The sequence below is a fragment of the Alnus glutinosa genome, chromosome 2, assembly GCF_958979055.1.
Source record: "Alnus glutinosa chromosome 2, dhAlnGlut1.1, whole genome shotgun sequence".
Taxonomy (NCBI): domain Eukaryota; kingdom Viridiplantae; phylum Streptophyta; class Magnoliopsida; order Fagales; family Betulaceae; genus Alnus; species Alnus glutinosa.
Window position 1 is genome coordinate 17423720 of NC_084887.1, and position 8208 is coordinate 17431927.

General features: G+C 37.3%; 1 long non-coding RNA gene across 1 annotated transcript; it reads right to left on the reverse strand.

Annotated features, from left to right (window-relative positions):
- Window positions 1–402: 402 nt before the first annotated feature.
- On the reverse strand, window positions 403–3098 carry LOC133859488 (uncharacterized). Its single transcript, XR_009898759.1, has 3 exons — window positions 2651–3098; window positions 2018–2077; window positions 403–649 (listed from the first exon to the last, which is right to left on the reverse strand). It is a non-coding gene; the product is annotated as an uncharacterized LOC133859488 (long non-coding RNA).
- Window positions 3099–8208: the final 5110 nt, after the last annotated feature.

The window sequence follows — 8208 nt, forward strand, 5'->3', positions numbered from 1 at the left end:
ATTTTTTCTCTCATTAGCCATTTGTCACTATTGTCAAAGATATTGCATTCCTTTTTGGAGAATTGGACCACCAAGCCATTGTTTTAGAATTGGCTGATGCTGAGGAGATTCGCCTTGAGTCCTTCCACATATAAGGCCTCTTGAGATGCTCCCAGTCCTAGAATATCAATAAGCCATTTTTCGATGACCTTGGATTGACTTCCATCTCCGTAGGTGATGTGACGACCCCTTTTTTTTTTTTTTTGAAAACATACAAATGAGTCATCACAGTGGCATGACTACGTGTCACTAAGCCAACTCATAGTACACATTCCATAACATGTACCTTATATATCAGAGTTACATAATATATGCAGCGGAATACAAAATCTAACTGCAGAAGTCAACATTATAATCATAAACTGTTCATTACTCAAAAGAGCCAATTAATGTCTATCTGTTTAAGGCTTAAGCATAGGTTATGCATACAAAAGAATGGCTACATCTATATGTTACAAGTCACGCTAGCCATATACAAAATACACAAAAGGGGACTATCCAAGTCCGATACCCCTGCGACTCAAGCGACGAGCTTAGTCGCAGTACTCCACGTAGTGTGCGACGGAGTCATCCTCTGCATCATCAATACCTGCATCCAAAGGAGCTCCATCTATACGGTTGTGAATCACAACCGTATAGGTGAAAGTGTGAGTTCACCGCTTCAATAAAAAGTGATGAGGCCTTAGTAGTATAAAACTCACTAAGTATACAATATACACAAACATAAATGCATGCAGGGTTCAATAGCGTTATTCACAAATTATTAAGTTCACACAACAACACATCATTAAGTACAAGTCACACCATTCATCACACATATATTATTACAGTTTCTACTAACAATATTTCATGCATACCATAAACAATATTCTACACATCTCACGAGTGCTAACACTTCAATGCTAGACTTACCATCACCACCGCCCATAAAGCTACGACCTGCAGGGGACACATCTCACGTGAACTAGCACTTCAATGCTAGGCTTACCACATATCTCACTAGTGCTAGCACTTCAATGCTAGGCTTATCGTCAACACTGCCCGTAAAGCTTCGACCCGCAAGGCACACATCTCACGAGTGCTAGCGCCTACCACTTATCTCAGCCAAGAGCTACCACACTATGGCCTACCACTGTGTCAGATACTACAACACTGGGCTTACCATCTATCAACTACCGGGTTCTCATAATGCCAAAGCATCCACACTATATACATATCATCACATGTGTATTCCCAAACATCTTTCTTTCAACACATACCACATTCATTTTTATCAACAATTCCATAACCATCAATAAATTCCAATTTCAACAACATCCATTTATCATCACAATTCTCAATCCAAATATATCATAACTCATTCACATATAATTTTACCAACGATTCCATAACCATCAATACATTCCAATTTCAACAACATCCATTTATCATCACAATTCTCAATCCAAATATATTATAACTCATTCACATATATTTTTACCAACAATTCTATAACCATAAATACATTCCAATATCAACAACATCCATTTATCATCACAATTCTCAATCCAAATATATCATAACTCATTCACATATATTTTTACCAACAATTCTATAACCATCAATACATTCCAATTTCAACAACATCCATTTATTATCACAATTCTTAATCCAAATATATCACAACCCATTCCCATATATTTTTACTAACACTTCCATAACTATAAATACATTCCAATTTCAACATCATCTATTTATCATCACAATTCTTTTGATAAGAGATCATAACCCATTCACATATATTTTTACCAACACTTCTATAACTATAAATACATTCCAATTTCAACTACATCTATTTATCATCACAATTCTCAATCCAAATATATCATAACTCATTCACATATATTTTCACCAACAATTCCATAACAATAAATACAACCAAATATTGTCAAAATGTAAATATAAATTCCTAGGGTTCCTCAGTGAGTAGAATACTCACTTTCTTGCAAGATCTGCGGCTTTGTGGGATTATCCTCACCCAAGGTTGCACAATGTATAGCTGCATTAGATTGCACGTTACATTAGCACTCATACTCCTAAATTCATGCTTCCCTTTATACATGTTTAAAAGTTGAGCCCATAAAGTGTTTTAAGGTTCCATTCAACATTTTATTATCTTCAATTACTAACCCATAAAATTATAAGGTTTACTTTATTACTCATTAATTAACTAAGCCTATACATAGAAATATTCTTAGGTTTACAATTAAAATTTCCAATTCATACCAATTACTAACATTAGGACCTAGCCCCATAAATACCTATTTTTTTATGGAAGCCATATATAATTTGGGATTAATCAACACTCTAAATGCAATTAATCCACAAATTAACAATCTAGGTTTTAAACACCTAAAAGCTCCAATTTAATTCATCCCATCAAATTTAGGGTTTCTTACCAACACTTCAACAACCCTAAAATTGAAGTTTAACCCAACAATTAATAAATTAACCCAAAGCTTGAATATCATGTAGGAATTTATTTCAATTAAAGCCCCATGCCCATTCTAACAATTTCAATACATTCCCAAAATTAACCTAACTTTGAGAAATATTAGGGTTTCAAAATTACCTTGGATTAATCGGTAAATCGGAGGTTCTAACACCCAAAACTCGTTACCCAAAGCTCACAAATGATGGAGGACTTGATTTGAAGAAAAGCCCATGCCACACATATGATTTACACATGAAAGAGTGTAAGAATGAGGGCTGGAAATCCGAAAATCACAGCCCTAAAAACCTATTTTATCCTCTCAAATTCCACCCAAAAGCTTTGCCCTTCAATGGGTGTTAAAGCCCATATCTATAGCCAAGCTTTTGTCCAAGAGAAGAGAGAAAAATGAGATGGGGAGGGAGACTTACAGTTCTAGGACTTTCTTTGCACCACCATGAACACTTTGCAAACAAAATCAAAGCCCAAGACTCAAGCTTCACGTGGAGATGATGAGAAAAGATGAAAGAGCAAGAGAGAAATGAGAAGGAGAGGGAGAGTTTCAGTTCTCCCTTTTTAGGGGGGATAAAACAAATGCAAGGGGGGCTTTTCTTTGGGTGGTTCACGTGAGCCAAGGGTAGGATAAGGGGGATTTTGTCAAATTTCCAAAAATGCCCTTCTATCTTTAGTGAAGTTAAGAGCAAGATGGGCTTTAAAATATGTAACCTATACTTGGGCCCAAAAATGTCCTCCTTATTTTGTTTTCTTGGGCTACCATTTTCTAAGTCCTACAAGCCCATCCTAAGATGATAAAGTCCTTTTGCTTAAATCTTACCATACTAGTCCATAATATTTTATTTAATTGTAACGAACCCATTAATAATATCCTACCTTTGTCTCTTCAATTTTCCTAGCGAAATCCTCAAGTGTGATTTTTCCACACTAATTGAGCTTACTTTTATTTAACTCCTAATAAACTCATTAAATAATTTCTTGGACATTACAGGTGATCTTTCCTCCTCTACCTATCTGAATTTCCTTTAGAAGTGTCTTGTCACCTGTCATATGTTTAAAGCATCCACTATCCAAATATCACAAGCAAGTATCAAGTATTTTCAAAGCAGTATGAGCAACCAAACACAGGTTGTTTTCTTTTTTAATCCAAACTTGTTTATTGGTGGTATTCTTCCTTTTATTAAACATGACAATTTTCTTCTCATTAGGGGTAAGGTTTCCTAGCTTTTCACTAATGAATTTGACTTGATCACTTAAGGTCTTGACTTGGTTCTCAATGTAACGCCCAAGAAATAAATAAATTACTTAAAATAAAAATGTATCGAAATCTTAGATAAATAAAAGTTTAGTTAATGCATAAATGTGAATATGCACATGTGAGAATATTAGACCTAATTGACCTATGTATATATGTATATATATGTAAATGTATTTAATTAATTCTTGCATGAGATTCTAATTATATGATATGCTATATAATTATATAGGGATATATATTTGAGCAATATATATATATATATGTATTTATGTGACCAACCGGATTAAGAAACATAAACTAAGATGATATTTCTAAAGAACCGGTCTTCTAGCTTAGTAAAACTAGGTGGGAAACAACAATTGTGTAGGCATTTTTAAAGTGTGAATCAGCATCACAGATCCTATAAACTCCAGCTCAAATAAAAACAAATCAGGTCATACAATAGGCTCAGTAGCAAGGGTGAATTAGAGTGTATAATTGAGGGATACAAGGGTTTATAAGCTAAAAGTTACTGAGTGAACAGTAACTGAATGCTTAGCTGGAAATGATATTTTTGTTTAGTAATCATCTTTGCTAATGGGATATTTTGGAGTGAAAATGAGCTGGAAAGTGAGTGAGAGAGGAGTCCTAGTTCGGATGAAATCAAGAGATGGTTAGTTAGCTCAATTAGTTAGGATTCAAATTATAGTTAAAGGAGATAAGAGATATTTAAGAAACCTAATGATGATTTTTATCCTAATCCAGTAGTCATCGAACACCTGGTTGCTCCCTAACCATAGATCATTTTGCTTGAAGAAATCTGGACCCCTCATGTTCTCTATAGATATGAGATCAAGCTTCAACCATTATTCAAGAAAAATATCACCGAACTTCATTTCTACATTAGAATTCCTGTAACATTCCCTACTTTCGGATAGAACAGAAAAACCAAAACTGAAATCATTTCCCCATTGCTGTTTCTGTTATCAAAACATGGAGAAGAGCTTAGAAAGTCATACACATCTTTTCCTTCTTGTGACATTAACCGGCCAGTAGCAAGACAACCAAAAAATGAAACTTCAGCTCTCTGTTTTTCTTACACTTCCTGTTACCCTTGTTGTTTGAAGTTCTTGAAAGCAAGTGTAACACCTTGTGTTTTGTCCCTTCACGGTATGTTCAATATCCAACAGAAAAGTGAACCAAGGAACTCAGTTTCAGCTCATTCCTCACACCTTTGAAAAGACAAAGAAGAGTTCAACTTGAATCTCAACCCAACCTGGAATTTTTGGACAGCAGCTCTTAGTTTTCACCATCAGCAATAGGTTCTCTTCTTACCTAGTTGAACAGAGGAAATCTTCTCTTTTCACCATATAGTCATGTCCTTACTTGTTCTTCTTTTTATATGGTTGCTAGTGACCTTTGAATTCGGTTGACGGCAGCAAAAAGAGACAAGTTCAACACTTATTTCATCTAAGCAGAATCGGGTAAGCTTCCTAAAGCTAGAGGAATAACATGATATGTATATAGGTAGATAAATGTTTATATGGAGGAATTATAAGCATGATTGTTGCATGTATAAATATATATATATATATATGTACATAGCAGAACCGGTAGTAATATAGGCATATATATGCATAATAGAACTAGAAAAATGATGTGCTTATGCTGTGATATAAACCGAACTTGTTTGCTAAGAGCTGACCGTGTAGAGTGTGGATGGATTATAGATGTGTGTTGTGGACATATATAAAGTGCTGAAACAGAAAAATAAAAGGGTGTGTGCGTTGTGTGTGTGTACAAGTGGGTGTTTAAGTGTAAGGTGCTGTGTTTTCATGATAAAAGTGTACAAATATAGTGGAGGTATAAAATATATACATATATGCACTTAGAGATGAAAAACCGTGTGTGCATGTGTAAAAAAAAAAGTGTATGGGTTTAAGTGCTCATGCTGATGCTGTTTAATAAAAAGTGTGTGGATTGTGATTTTGCTATCAAAGAAAAGTGAACGTGTGTGAAAAGTGAGGGGCAGATCTGTAATTCATATTAGTGTACAGAAACTAATGGAAAAACGGTGAAGGAAAATAGAAGGAGACTAAGGGAAACACATGGGTAAAAACAAAGATTGCTTATTGGTAGGTGGCTATTCGGATTAGTGCAGAAAAGTGAGATCAACTTGACCAAAAAAAGAGTAAAATATAGAAACAGTGGCAGTAGGGTATTAAGGGAATTAACCAAATGGGAAGTCCCCAGATTTGCCTTACTAAGTACTAAAAATAATAGTTGGATATGTATATGTATATTCTTGACATAAGTGTATGTAAATATATATCTATATATATAATTGAAAATTGAAATTGACTTCAAAAATAAAGTATGTGCACAAGTGTCAACAAAAATTAAGCACAATGGAAAATAAAAGACACAAATTTTTGTTGACGAAGTGGAAACTCAATCAAGAGAAAAACCACTCCGGGGAAGCCAAACCCAGGAATTCCACTATTCAGAAGACGAAGCTAGATACAAGATAGTAACACTCACATGTACCGATGCAGTGGTCGTACCTTGCTCTCTGACGTGTAACCCAACACGAACGCTTCCCAACCAGGTCTCCTACTTGAAGGGGTCTTCAATGGAATCCTTTACCTTAGGGCCAACCCCTAAGATAGACTTCAGATGTAGCGCATCACACTTGTGACGGCTTCAGAGGGATCTTGAACTTCTCTGAGTTCTTGTGGAATTCAATACCGAATTCTTGCAGTTCTCAATGCCCAGGGGCCTCTATTTATAGGCTGAGGTGCAGAATGGGCGACTGCTGTAATATGTACGGACGCTGTCCGGACGGACAACAGTGCGACAGGATTTTTCGAAAATATCGCTAAAAATCTTTCCTGTTTAAGAGCCACGTTCGGACGGTGAGACACTGACGTCCGGACGGTCGCACTTCCGCTGCAAGTAATTTCCATATAAGGCTTCGTGCGTCCGGACCACGGGGGATGAATGTCCGGACGACAATTCTTCAACACGCAATTTCCATATATGCTATGCGTGCGTCCGGACCAAGAAAAGCAGATGTCCGGACGGTTGAAGTCAAATCGGCAATTTCCTTAACTAATGAGCGCACGTCCGAACCAATACTGATTTACGTCCGGACGATGATATTTGAATTGCGATTCTTGCCTTATTTATGAGCGCGTCTGGACGGGAAACTACGTCATTCAGACGGTGTATCAATCTTCCCATATTCTGAACTTGGAAAGAATCTGAAGCTGATCGATCACTGATGGATGTCTGGACGGGCTGCTGAGATGTCCGAACGGATGCAAGCTAGAACAGAAGCTTCTCGACACAGTGTAGGGTCTGGACGGAAAGATATGTTGTCCGGACGGATGATACTGGTATGTTTGGCATCCGGTCGGGATGAACACGTCATCCGGACGGATGGAACAGTGGACAGATGGACGTCCGGACGGGATAACACGTCGTCCGGACGGCTGACAGGGAATCTGAAATCTTCTATCTTTTTCGCAGTGTAGAGTCTTCTGAAAATGCTCTAACAAGTGGAATCCCTGTTTATAGCATCTTTACACATAAGTGATTTTATCCAAACACAGAATGAGGCCAAAATACTAACAAACTCTCCCTTTGGCCATTCTAGGAAAAAAATCACTTGACCGGTTTGGAAAAACATTCCCAGTCGAAAAATAAAAATTACTCCCCCTTTTTGTCACAAAGGGACAAAGGGTAAAATAGAGTACTAAAAACCAACTGTCATAGAAATTACTCCCCCTAACGGTCTCAGAAGGACTCGGGTAAACAGAGTAATATTAGTTTTAAGTTTTTAACAAAATAACACAAAATAACAAAAAGTCTCAAAATAACACAAAAAGAGACAATAAAAACAAAGGGAAAGTCAAACATCCTCTGTCATGTGTACAGTCTGAGCTGCAGCATCCTCATCATCACTGCTGTCCGGATGATGGACTTGAAGGCACTCTTGAAGGTCCAAATGGGTCTGCTCCACCCGCTTGTTGATAGACCGCACTTCGAGCTGCAAGAAGGAGATGGACTGCTGCATGGTTGCCATGCCTCCCTGAATGGCAGCTAAGGTCTCCATGATCTGAAAATAATTAGCCTCTGGCTCAGATGGTGGGACGGTATGAGAGGATGAAGCCACGTCTGGAAAAGCAACATGCATAGCAGCAGGCATGTCATCATCAGAATCCTCTCGTTGCAGCTGCGCATTCGACTTCATCAATGTCTATTTGCTGAGGGGCTACTGTATCTTCATCCTAGGCTCTCCATTAACATTGATACCCGACTGAAGGATGATCTAAGTGATTAGGCAGCCGAAGGGGAGACCGGTATTGCTCTCATCATGAGCCTCGAGCATGACTCCCAGAATATGCTTGCAAAGACAGAAAGGCAAGCAAAGATGAACAGCATA